Genomic DNA, 14,600 nt, shown 5'->3' with positions numbered 1-14,600 from the left:
ATAAAATTTGTTGCTAGTGACACAATCCAAATATCTGGACGAAAAAATTGAATACATTTTTCAACACATAGTTCAATAACCCTCAAAGACACTCAACGTCAAAACTAAGTCGCTGCAGAGATGAATTATTGTGGGCTTACGAAAAAAAAATAAAATAAAAAGAAACGAAGCTATTAATCATCGGCGGATAATCCTCGAGCTCCAGTACTATAAAAACAACGCGTTATCATTCTCTTTATTTCCCTTCAAAACAATAAACGATAATCGACCAATTTTTATATATACGCCTGGAGTACCCAAATACGATGATAAATTCGAAACCACTCAAACCAGTCAGACGCTGCACTGATGATATAGAGTAAAGGGTGAAAAATATATATAAAAAAAAAAAAAAAAAATACCAAAAAAGAAATAAATTATTGTTTGACGGTCGGGTTGGACGAGTGGAGAGAATTGCAATTTTTCAGCTTAAGTACAAAACCTGGTTAGGGGTGAGAGTTTTGGCTTACACAAGGTTTAATGTCTCTGTTTCATTCGGTCTATATCATTAACAACAAAAACAACAGGGCCAGCCCATTATTTGTAGCTATCAGTGTGTGAATGATTAACCGTTTCGTCGTAGTGACCTGCCGTCTGAAGAAAATATATAAACTGTTATTAAAATATTAGGCTGAAATAGTTAAATCCTTGGAAACTGTATTGGTAAACATTAAAACACCCATAAAATATTTTCTGCTTTTACTTGTATGTCTTTGCACATCCAACACGCACTAATACACCTAAGAGTAGAGTACTTCAGACACACTTTATTAGGTAGAACCAAATGTATTTTGTTAAATAGCTCATGTGTTATTCAAACAACAATTTATACACAAAAACTAATTTCATTAAAATATTTAGTTACATGTTGAATTCTAGATCTTTGAACTACCTTCAAAAGTAATTATCTATGTCAAAATGAAACGAAATAGTATACACATTTTGTGCACGTGTTTAAATTTACTTTCAGTTTTTATCTCGTCTAATATGCTGAAAAACGATAAAAACTTTCGTAATAAGGATCGCGGCTATAATACTAAACGTTAAGTCCCCAAAACTCATCTTGCGCTACTTTTATGTTTTTATTTGAAGAAGGAAGCATCTCTACACTTGTATATCGGAAATGAACGCCAGCCGTGTTGATGAATCTTATTAGCCTTAAGGGTTAAAAAAGTGATTAGACTGATGAATCCGAAAAGTCATCACTCATCAAGATTTCTTATGAAACAGCTATTTTTTCCCTTTGATATTTTTAAATTTTTACGGATAATCGTACAGTTCTTATAAGACTATGAGCACTCAACAATACTACAATAATTACACAAAACAATTATGTAATCACAATAGAAAATATTTCTTCAATTATATACTACAGATTATGTCTTAATTTGATCATACTTAGTATAGATTTTAGAATTAGTGTTATGGTTTATTATCAACAATATTATATTTAAGTATATATAACCATTAGAACTATTATACAGTATACTTATATAGTTATATCAGTCATTTATATCAATTGAAATATTATGGAATTGTGTTCCAACATCTGAAAATTTAAATCGAATTTATAAAATTGAATAAACGATGATGATGTATTTTTTAATACTCATTATTTTAAGCAATTTAATTTTAAAGGAAAATAAATTAAACACAGTATTCACAAGGAAAACAAAATAAGGAGAACGAAATGTTAAAACTCATTTAAAAAAGTTATTTATTTCAGTAAGTAAATATATTTTTTCAATGATTAATTAATTTTTAATTATGTTTAATTGATCAATTTAAAAACGTTCATATATTTACAATAGATTTATAATATACATATATTAATATCAAATATAAATGTTTCGACTAGACTTCGAGTAACTAAACGTGTTTTAGTTCAACATTAATAATTAATTTTTAGTTAATTTCTTAATTATTATATTGAATGGCATTGTAAATTTAAATATAATATTTCAAATCATTTTATCCAGATAGTTATTTAAATTTAAATTTTGGCTCTTTAACAATGAACCAGACTGATGAAAATATTGATAAAGTGTACGCCCATTTAATTGTTAAATGTCATTTAAATAATCCGAGTCATGCATACGGCTTTAATATGGTTTTAGGGCCAACTGTTTAAATCTAAACATTTCTTTAGGGGGGCGTGGATAGAATAACGTTCTAGGTTTTTACACTATAGATAATAATATTGTAAGTCCGAAACCGTCTGCGTATAAGGGAATACAAGATTTGGCCTACCATTGTGTTCGAAAAAATCTGTTTTATGAGTTTGACCTCATTACAATTCAAGTATCCTCTTTCATGAAATTAATAAATAAAATATATTCATGAATAAATAAAACATAATTCTACATTAGGCTATTTAATTTGTATTATTATTTTAAGATAATCGAATATATTATGGATCGTATATTATGTTAAGTATAGATTATAAAGGTGGGTAACATAACCGCTTTTCAATAATACACCATAGTTTTATTTTAAATAAAGTATATACACATTATACAATAAATATAAATGTTTAAAATATGTATATATTTTATAGTTTAAATCCTAAAAAAATGATCGAACACATTTTCGGTTCGTGTACTTTTCTTAATTTTATTTTATCGATTCTTAACAGCTCTTAGATGATATGTAATTGCAGGTACGCTCTTAGGAAAAAAATGTAATAGTTTTGTAGATTTAATAAAAATAAAATCGGTGACACAAAATACGTTGGATTCGGAAAATATTTTCGACTTTTCAACCACGTGCGATAATGGAGTCAGCTAATTTCCGGGGTGAATTTCCCTTTCGGAATGTTCTCGTAAAGTCTCGCGGTGACGGCGGATGTAGCAGGTATTTAAGGCTCGTCGTAGTAGTACCGGAAGCGTTGTGATGCGGAGGAGGTGGTTGGCGTGTCCGGAGTGGGCGCGAAAGAAACACTCGGAAAGCGACGACGACGGCGACGGCGACGGCGACGACCGCCGCCACCGCCACCACCTCCACGGCAACGTAGTCGAACGCGGTGTCGAGAGTGGAAGGAAAATGAATTACGACCGCAGATAACGGCGGACTCGGGTAATAATTATTTCGTAATGAGGACCGGCGGCCGTCGAGACCAATAATATTGCACACGGGCGCTGGTCTACGCTCCGTGTTGTAATTGATATTTACGACGATCGGTTCGCGGGCACGTGTATATTGGCGTAGTAAATCGTTTTGCATTTTCGGCAGAGACCGCTAATCGCCGCGGTTACTGTCAACATCGTGAGCGGCCGGAGGGCAGGGGACATGCACGTGCAGTGACCGCAAAAATCTTTTCGGCATGCACGCGAGCCCGCCAAAACCAAAAATTTGGTTTAAACCGATAGGTAAACGGGGCGGACGTGGAAGCGGTGGAAACTCGGGATGCATGTGTGTGTGCGCGCGAGGTGTGTGTGTGTGTGTGTGTGTGTGTGTGTGTAAGAGGGGTAGGGGGCGTTCTACCACCCATCCTCTCTATAAGCCTTTGGAGGACAACACGACCATAAATCTGTCTCACGCAAAAGCGTTAAATCCAATTAAGGGCGTTTTCCATTAAGATTATTCGGAGAGCCAACGACCTCGCCGCAAAACCACTGCACAAAAATATACGTATACATAGACATTATGTAACGATAAGTGTCCGCAAACGGAGAGAAACGGTCGTCGTCGTCATCGTCGTCGTCGTCGTCGTCGTCGTGGAATACGGAGGAAAGAAGAAAAGGAAAAAAAAATAAACAAAAAACGAAAAGAATTTTATTTGTTTAATTCTACACTGTGACGCAAACGGCTGCAGAGGCACCGTATCTCTCCGATATCTTTCTCCTTTTTCTTTTCCGTTCCTTTTTTCCACCGCTATCTCTTTCACTCCACTCGTCAACTCCCTTTAGTTTTCGTAGTAAATCATCCGGGCGAGTTACACTATTTTTAATTTCCGGCCAGAGGGACGACATGACACGGGCACACACGCACACTCACATACACACGTACGCACAACAAAACGCATGCGCGTACATAATAATATATAATATACCATACACCACATATATTCATAGTAAAATAGAGATAAATTCGGAGTGGTTAAATGGGTCGGAACGTATACCGACCGGCAGTATAGCGTCGCAGATCGGCTATTACGATAATATAATATTATGCCATTGAAAATACATCAATCAACCCAATTACCTGGTAAACGGATTAAAACGTCGGTCGAATAGTTTTTAATCTCGAGGTTATGCACACAGATTGTTTACAACGGTATACGCGTTCGGGTGTGTTTTTGCGCGGTCGGGACGGTGAAAAAGCCAAGAGGAACTTTATACCATTGTCTTTTTGGCGAATTTCCGGCCCGTTGAAATATTTAAAAGGTTTTTTTTTCTTCGTAGCCCACAACCCATAAACCAGCCGCTTTGGTTAAATTGCCCGGGATGTAATCTTATTTTGAGCTGGTGGGCCAGATATTTTTTTCTTTACTTATATTTTCCCTACTTTTCCGCACATATTCCCTCACTAAAGCATATTTTTTTGCGTACGGTAAACAAACAAATTTTTTTTATTATGCTTGGCAACCACCAAAATTGTACGTGCATCCTGAACAATATTATCGTATTCCATACCTCTATATCCATCTCTTTACAGTGTGTTTTTTTTTATTACAGTTTTTAACACATCCAAATCATTGTTTACCACAGTTACAAATGCAAATGTTATATTATATCATGTGTTTTGTACATTTTTTTTAGTTAAAACCTCAGGTTAGGTTATTAAAACCTTACCGATGGATAATAAAAAACCTAAATTTGGAAATTATGATTTTAAATTAAAGAATAAATTACAGTAACTAGTTACAATAATAATAATAATATGATCGGACATGATGCAAATAATATTGTTATAGGATATTATGCTACAATAGATTTTAACGCTCCGTCAATATTTCTTGTTAAAATAATAAATTATTTCTCCAGACGACAACACGATTTAAAAAAAATTTAAAATATGTAATTTATTTGAAATAATAACTTGACATTTTAAAATAATACTAAAATTTATAAATCTATAGTTGTACTAAGTTATCAAATATTTTAAGTTTCTGAAAACATCTGTAACAGCAATAAATTTCACAACAGACAGAGTATTATATACATTTAAACTTTTGAACATCGAAGTAAACAGAGAGATATTCTAAAAACCATTGGTAGTCATATAACATGACATTTGATTGTATTGTATAACATTTGTATGAAATATTTCATTTGTAAACATTATTCGAATTATCATGATTTTATTGACGCGCAAAAATATCGATTTTAAAATGTGTTACAATACATGTTATCAAATCATCTCATGTATAGAAATTAAATTTAATAATAATACTACCATTAAACAGCCATTTAAATAAACACATATGTTAAATATATTTTAATATGAAAAAAAAATAACGTTTATGAGATTATTTTATGAATACCCCATTGAAAATGAAAATCCATTATGTATCAAAATATAATTAACCCAAATCATCTGTAATTTATTTTTAATTATAGTGAATCGACACACCAAACACGTAGGCAAACAACATTCTTTTTTTCATATATAATCCAATAATAATGTCCATAATATACATAAAAAGAAATTATTTATTTTCACCAAATAGGTAGGCTATTTTTAACAAAAATAAAAATAACCCATAAACTTACATCAATAAAATTGTATTTTTTTTACGAGTAATTCTGTAAATAACTGAGAGAAATAAGCACATGAGCTCCACATGATTATGTATAATCTGTTTAGCAATCAAATAGATTATCATATTATGAACGTTCTTCAGCATAATATAAGTATAACACATGGAACTTGATATTTCGGAACAACTTTGTAATAAATTACGTTTTTAGGTCAACAGAGTTATATTGTAGAGATTGAACGGTAGTTATACAACAATAGTTTTTTTGTTAGATGTCAAGAAAAAATAAAATAAATACGTATCCAAGAGTGAATAAATAATACATATACACAATTCGTTTTGTACGATCTGTGACTTCGGTCTTACAACCGTTGAAATATCGTATTAACTTGAAATTACTCGCCATTTATTAAAAACATTTATACATAAGAATTACATATTTTATCATAATAATAACGGTAAACTAAATAAGGTACGGGATACTTTGTATTCGTATAAATTAAAATATTAAATATTAATTGTAACCCATTGTACATTAAATTACTTAAGTTTAAGTAGATTATAATAGTTTATTCTATTTTTTTTACTGATATTGTCTACTAATTGATGAATAAATAAACAGTACATTACCAATTACAGATAGGTACCTAATAAATGTATGTTTTATCTGACGATAACGTAATGTACAATATGGACTGCATATTAAATTATACGGTATAATATACCGTATAACTCATAAATATCGTAAAACTAAAGCGCTATATAAAATAACCAATGTATTTAAATTATAATTGAATGTATAAACTCATTGAAAACACCTTTAATATATAATTTGTATTCAAAATGTGAACAAATAATATTTTTATTTTTTGTTTTGTTTTCATTGCACACGAAAATTGATTATCTCATTTTAATCGACATGAATCATTACCAATTTTAAAAATCCCAATATAGTAAAAGTAATTAGGATATTTGTATTTCCTATGGTTGCTTGTTTTAAAAAAACAATTTATTGTTTAATAACTATTGCAATAAATTGTACTATTGAATATAGGTAATTTTCTTTTGTTTAAAAACTATGAATTACCATGAGTTGTCAACATCTTATAGATTTTTTGATAATTTTTAATTGCCCGTTAGTTTATTATAAACTATAAATTTGTAATTATAATAAACATACTGAGATAAGGTATTTTATTTTTTTATAAAGTTAACTTGCTTACTGTGTGTTTACGCTTATAACTTATTAAATTCCACATTATTTCCGCATAATAAGATTTTATACACAAAGAGATTGTATAGATGGTGTCTTATGAAACTCCTACTAATAAGAATTTTAATTTGAAAATCTATATTATCTTCGAAATCAAGTATCGTTTTTGTAACCATATTGCGTAAATTTTTTATATGAACCCATAATGTATATTACAAATATTATCTAATTTAATTTTGTTAAATTGTCTAATATCATAAGTTTATATCCACATCATGTGTAACAGCAATGCATTTTTAACTTACCTATTAACCAATAACAGTTATAAAAAATATTAGTTTGTGAATTAATTTTATTTATTCCTATCGATGATAAAATAAATTAAAGACTACTTAAGTGTAATAAATGGCTAAATTACAACTTTAATGATTATTATAATACATTAATTATATATTACTATTGTAATACAATAAATGTCCAAATTTACTGACAACTGTGTAATTGAAGTATTGATAAAATAATTATACATATACAATGCATAACATAATATACATATTATTTACAATTTATCATATAGTTAATGTAGTTAATGTTAAACAATACCAGTTTAATAAATTTCGTATAGCACAAACTATTATTATCATTATTTTGTATTTTTTAATAAATGCATAAAAATATATACAGTTCAAAATAAATTGGAAAAATTTTGAAATATAATACTTATAATTCTATATCGCTATATATTTTTAAAACAAACATAATTAGAAGAAAACATTTTGTTACAGAAATGCGTTAATTACCTAGTTGCCCTCGCCCACTATATAAGCTTATATTTAAGCATACCACAACTGTGATGTAAAATTAAAATTAAGGTGAGTTTTACTTGGCAACAGTAACATGAAATGCTTATTTAACCAAAAACGAATGTTCCAGTCTTAAAATATCATTTGTTGTAAATCATAACTGAAAATTGTTTTTGAATAGTTCATAATGTTATACGTTATGATATTTTATTTCAACACGTCGATTTTTATTACTCAATATATTATTATTCTTAAATATTATTGTGCTAATTTATTTATTAAAACAATAGCGTATAATATTATTATAGTTGTGTATTCCATTGCCAAATGTTATAAAACGAAAAAAGTTATAATCGTTTTTAAAATTTTTAAATAATTTAGTAATTAGTAATTAGTAATAGTCATTTTCATTCAGCCTGTGCTGTAACACGAGTTACATTATACCAAAATATATAACTGGTGACATCATGAAATGTTAGTATGATAAAAAAGTTTTTAACAATACAATACCGAGTTACACAACATCACTAATCTCTTTTTGCATACAATTGTTTTAATTAAATACATAACTATAACTTAAAATCGGGTATCCAATTTTCTTGGCACTAAAATTATCATCAGAGAAGTGGTTTTGGACAAATCCGTTTGGACAAATTTAACGGAAAACAAATATCATGTAGTCAATAAAAAAAAAAAAACAAAAAAACAAAAAAACCAGAGAGCAATATAATATATATTATCGTTGGCGTTGGGAATTATTCTCGTTTGGACTAGCATTTTAAATGATTCAAGCACCGCGTATTATAATATATTACCCTATACACTATTTGACAACAGTCGGGGAAAAGGAACAAAAAAAAAAAAAAAAAAAATCAAAAGGACAAACAATTTAACGATTGTTCGCTTCCACTGCGGCACAGTATAACTACGCGTGTACGACAAAAATCGAATAATATAGAATCACGTTAATCATTATTATTCGGCTCGGTGGTATAGACAGGTCGATCGATCACACACGAAATATGTGTGCATATAAAATAATACATAATGCATGAGCGCGTGCGCAAACATATTAAAATGGTATGCGCGTATATAAACTGTATAAGTACAAAACATAATAATCATATATTATGTACGCGCGGGCGGTCGGTACCGTCGCGAATAACGCACTGGGCGAGAACCGTAAACTGACTATTTATGCGAGCCAAACACACATGGCGTACACGTAGAATAACAATAATAATAATGTGTAAGATAAACAACACAACAAAAAACGTACGGATTCGGCGACTCGGGCGGTCCGGTCGGTAAAATTTGACTGCCAAATCGTTTTGCACCTGAACTTTGGTGTATTTTCGCCACGTTCGCCGACGACTTCATTACCGACACCACAACACACGTTTAATGGTAACACAATAATATTAATAATCATAAATTATGTGCACACCGTTTATTTATATATCTATCGGTGTATAAATATTTAATGTATATATGTATATATATTATAAGCGACAAGTCCACGTGATATCACATATTATAAAAAATTCAAACTGTAAGGTTCGGATCTCATAAAAATCGCGAGATTCTATAAAAAAAACATTACAAGAATATCATATACATCACACTTAAATATACTATTTTATTTATTTTGTACGTTTGAACGATTTTAAGTAGGTGCCGTTATTTAAAATAAATTTAATTATAATATTATTATGTAGGCGACTGCAAATATTTAATTACTGAAGGATCATCGTATACTTTACGGGAGTTTAGCTGAATTTTCAAAAACATAGGGGACATTAAGTCATTATCCCCTCCAAAACCTATTTTTCACATAATTAGTCTGCATAAGATACCTATTAGAAGGATATATTTTCGTCAGCACAATACCCTTTACCGCATAAAAAACGCCATCGCGTGTTTTCACCCGACAAAGTCCGCAGTATATTATAATAATAATAATAGTTTACACAAAACTGCAGAACTGCTAATGATGCGATATATATACATTATGGCGCTGGGAGAGGAAAAAAGAAATTTTTACGATTTGCATTTTGCTTTATCTGAGGGGAAGCTGCTTTCTATGCTGTCACACATGCGATCCGAACCAAACGTCACCTTTCTCGGGGGTGAGAATTGACGAGGGAGAGAACGCGGTGCGGTGTGGCCAAGTTAAACGACCTATTCGCGTTTAGGATACGGCGTAGGGGTGTGCAAAAGGCAAAAGCGACAAAACGGTCTTCGGGATGCGACCAAAACACATTCGGGTTATTGCAGATCGATACAGACCCAACGGCGGCGGTGGTGTGGCCATTGTGGCACATCTGTGACGGCGGCGACGGCGGTGGTAGTAGTAATAGTAGTAATAGTAGTATAGTGGTAGTAGTGGCAGTAGTAGTAGTAGTAGTAGTGGTGGTGGTAGTAGTAGTAGTAGTAGTAGTAGTAGTAGTAGTAGTAGTAGTAGTAGTATAGTATAGCGCGTTATGCCGGAAGACCCTTTAAACGAGAGATAGATACGTGGGCTGAGGTAGAGATACCCGTTCGCGAAAAAGGGATGAGAAGGGGATGAAAAGAGTGAGTGTGTGTGAGTGAGAAGAAGAGCGTGCGCGAAATTCGATACGCACACACACACACACACACACGCACAGTATCGCCAGAAGTCTGCACTAGCTGCAGCAGTTACTCTATATGGAATTTCAAATCGATTTCGATTTGTTTCTTGTTGTTATTATTATTATTATTATTATTATTATTATTAGAGACTAGTTTGCGCGTTTTCTTCCGTCTTTATTATATATCAACGGAATATATTTTTATTATTTTTTTTTTTTTTACCCATCGCCAGAACACACCCCGCACACACACGCACGCACCGAGTTTATTATTATGACGATATTATTATGGCGGTCCTTCCGAACAACCGCGCACGGCCGGAGGTGGCGTAGTGCAGGTCGGAGACGATAAGTCGTCGCGGCAGCAGTCGTACAAATCAGTTCCGATACATTTGGCCCGGTCGGGAAACGGAGCAAATTTACTGCTAATGCTCCTTTCAACGTACCTACCCCGTTCACGAGCGTACACACAGTTGATAATATGTACGTATATGTGCATATACATTTCGTCGGTCTTACCCCTTTGGCGATGTTATGATCCTTCCCCCCCATCCCTCCCTCCCCGCCACGCAGCAACTGCTACTGCCACCGCCGGCGCCGCCGCCGAATCCGAAATTCTCCCCAAAAGGTTATTGCACCCAAAATACGCTCGCGCGTGCGCTCCGGCTGTCCGATCGGAACAGACCAGAAGGGCCTCGCCAATGTTTCGCACGGTAATAACTTCGACCGTATAAATTATACCAGTCGATCTGAACGGTCGTAGTTAATTTGATCACGGTATATAGGGATTGCGTGGACTTTAGGGATCTTCGCTATCGGCTAGGTATCATCCGCAGGATAAAAAACGAGTAAAATAAAGAGCACGCCGTGTTTTCGCCGTTCTCAACCGTTTCGGTATTTATTACTCAATACTATTCAATTTCAGACAGACGACGTCTACGCTGCCCACCAGCAGTGTTCGCAAACCGTCGTCGTCGTCATTAACATGATAATAATAATAATAATTATTATTATATTATCTGACACTGAAACCACATATTATTATTATTATCTCTCTATGTAATAATATACAATATATTATACACTATATACTCGAACAAAATAATAACAATAATATCCAATGACTAGTAGTTGTTTACGTTAATGTCATAGTGCAAGAAACATAAATGTGAATGAATTTCCAAACTCTAAATAATATTCAAATGTAGTATACACTATTGTGTCATTATTATCTTTATACCGAAAACGTCTTTCTTTCTTTTATTATTACTCATCGATTATTCAATAAACAACCATCGTATTCATATTATATACACAAATATAATTGGAGAAAAACAATTTTATCGTGATACATAATTGTAATTTTACAACTAACAAATTAATATAGATCATCACTAATCGTTCATATTTTATATTTAATTACTGACATAAGTAATATTACGAATTGTTTTTAATTTTTATTAGATGCATTACATTGACTATAATAATATAATATACACGTCGAATATTATTAATTGTCGTAAACTAAAAATATTATAATATGTTCCTATACAATTGAAATCACAACAAATCTCACGGTAACATAACGTCAAAATTTAACCAAAGCTTCGAAGTTAAATGGAAATGTCAATATTTGTGTAAGCAACTAGAATTACTGCAACAATAATATTACCTAGCTGTACTGTATAATGTGTGTATAGTTGACATTAAAACACAGAATTACACAATATAATATTATACTCGATCGTAAGACATAAATCCTAATCTTTTTAAAATAAACGAACGGTGCATTAACTTAATATTGTACATGCGCAATATACATTATTATTATTTTGTTCTTGTATAGAATATAATTGAGACATAAATATATTTTTATCGATTCGCCTAAAAGAACATTATTTTTATTATTCAATATAAATACATGAATATTTATTTGTGCAATATGCACTCAAATACTCAAAACTTAGGGGGATATTATTCCCTAAGTCCCTATAGTAATAACGTATACAGGGTGAACTATCGTAATAAAAGTTTTACTTTTTTTTTTCTTAAACGTTTTTATGAAAATAAAATATAATACCGCGCATCCAACCCTATACAGGAGAAATTGTTAAAAACGTTTCTATAAAACCATAGAGTACCTACTTTATAACATAGCGGTACTTATTGTTATGGCGTAATCTCCACGAAAATGTATTAAAAGTTATTATAAAAACAGAATACGGCGACGATATTAAATTTTCCTGGAATCATATTTTTAATCTAAAACTATCAAAATAAACTATTACACTGGTTATTAATAATTTTAATATATGTAACATTAAAGTAAGTAAATCAGTAATAATTAATGTAAATTATAAAAATTATAACATTGAAATAATCTATACATTGATTGTATTGTGCAGAAGTAATACAAATATATGAACAAAAAATATATATTACTGAAGTATATAAATTATACTGGAAAACAAAACCATAGAAATTTGACTTAAATATAATTTATTTCTTATAACTCTTCCACAAAAATAACATGAATTATATAATACAAGAATATTTCGTAAAATTATGAAAAATGTCTGCAAACATTTATCTATTTAAAACTTTCATTTCTCTATACTTATTTGCTTTATTACTTCCTTGGTAAAAAACTTTTCTAACTTTGTATTTTAACGGACAAATTTTTAAAGTGAAACTATTATTATTTAAATATACATTTTCTCCAAAACATCAAATTTTCTTTGTGTTTATTTACTATAATGCAATAGTGAGTGTGCACTATTGTACTATGTACTGTGAAGTTGTATCAGCTAAATGTACGGAAACGCAAAATTGTAGGTATAGCCGGATACAAGTGTTTATAAATGTGTTTACATTTTTGTAGCGAATGTGAATAAGTGAATAATATTATGAAACAAAGTTTTTTTTTTTGGCACTGAAAATCGGATAAAATGGTGAAACTTCCTGCAAAGTGTTTACCCTTTAAATCAGGTAAATCATGAACTACATTTAAACTAATGGGTAGCTTATTTCTCAGAGGTAGGTAGATATGTTTATATTTTTAATAAATATAAAAATAAATCATTTCGATTTTAGGTGACGTGTTGTCAAAATATACTGTTTGATAAACAGCTTATAATTATTATTTTTAAATTGACATTTAAGACTGTAGATAATACTATTATACGTAGTAGGATCAAAAAGTTCCCAACATTTATTTATAGAAAAAAAAAATATTTTTCTTATCAAAAATCTGATTACTCGGATTAAAAGTAGCCGTAATTTTCTATATATAGGTTTAGTCGTTAAAACTACAAACAGTAGTCTCGCGTTTGTCGGGAATATGGAAAGATGGTTGGTTTTACATCACGATAATGCACCGTGTCACTCGTTATTAGCAGTGCATATCTAGGATAAAAGCTTAAAAATGATCTTTTTCGGTAAAGACCCCGGTTCTCAAATTTACGCATTGCCGTTTTCACTAAAATAGCCATACCTAGTAAATATATAGTTTAGTTGTATAAAAATATAGTCACACAAATAAATTATTATTTTTTGAAATATTGTGAAATGCAATGATTAAAATAATTATTAGTTAAATACGTAAATAATAAATATCATTAGATAGATAATTTTAAAAACAATAATACAGATTATTTCAGTAAAAATAAAATTTAAATAAACCATCATCAATTGTTTAACGATATCTAATCTTATGACGAATCTTGTGATTATTTTTGTTTTTAAATTTAAATTAAATAGAAAAATCTAAAATGATAATTTTATTTTGAATGTTTTTATTTAATTGTACACAGAATTTTTTAAACTGTTATTATTAATAAGCTAATGAGAAATTAATTAAAATATGATTTAACTATAGTACAATACTTTTCTTATGTTATAGTATTAAGTTACTTTCGTAAACTAAAAATGTTAAGTCGCTTTATGTTGTTTTATATTTGTATATTATTAGAAATAACAACAAACTTGTCAAAAAAGAGTATACTTTTATGTAAGAAAATAAATTGTGCTTTAATACATTGTTTGTTTATAAGTATTTTACAAGAATCACGATAAAACAATTTCTTAAAGTTTTAAACATCAAACATGTACGATGGCGAAAAAAGATTATTGACACATTTCGTACAAGTATTTTTTCATTTAAAATTCCATTGGAGACTCGAATGTTTTTGACAACGTGTATCCTGACGTGGAAATAATACGATGATGAAAAA

General features: G+C 30.6%; 1 protein-coding gene across 1 annotated transcript in view; it reads right to left on the bottom strand.

Moving 5' to 3' along the window:
- LOC132924477 (leucine-rich repeat-containing G-protein coupled receptor 5) overlaps window positions 1–14,600 on the bottom strand; it is an 82,971-nt gene that overhangs the window by 30,758 nt on the left and 37,613 nt on the right. The gene's annotated exons all lie outside the window — the stretch shown is intronic.

The sequence above is a fragment of the Rhopalosiphum padi genome, chromosome 1 (assembly GCF_020882245.1).
Source record: "Rhopalosiphum padi isolate XX-2018 chromosome 1, ASM2088224v1, whole genome shotgun sequence".
Taxonomy (NCBI): Eukaryota; Metazoa; Arthropoda; class Insecta; order Hemiptera; family Aphididae; genus Rhopalosiphum; species Rhopalosiphum padi.
The sequence above is the reverse complement of the archived record's forward strand: the minus strand, read 5'-3'. Positions and strand labels throughout refer to the sequence as shown.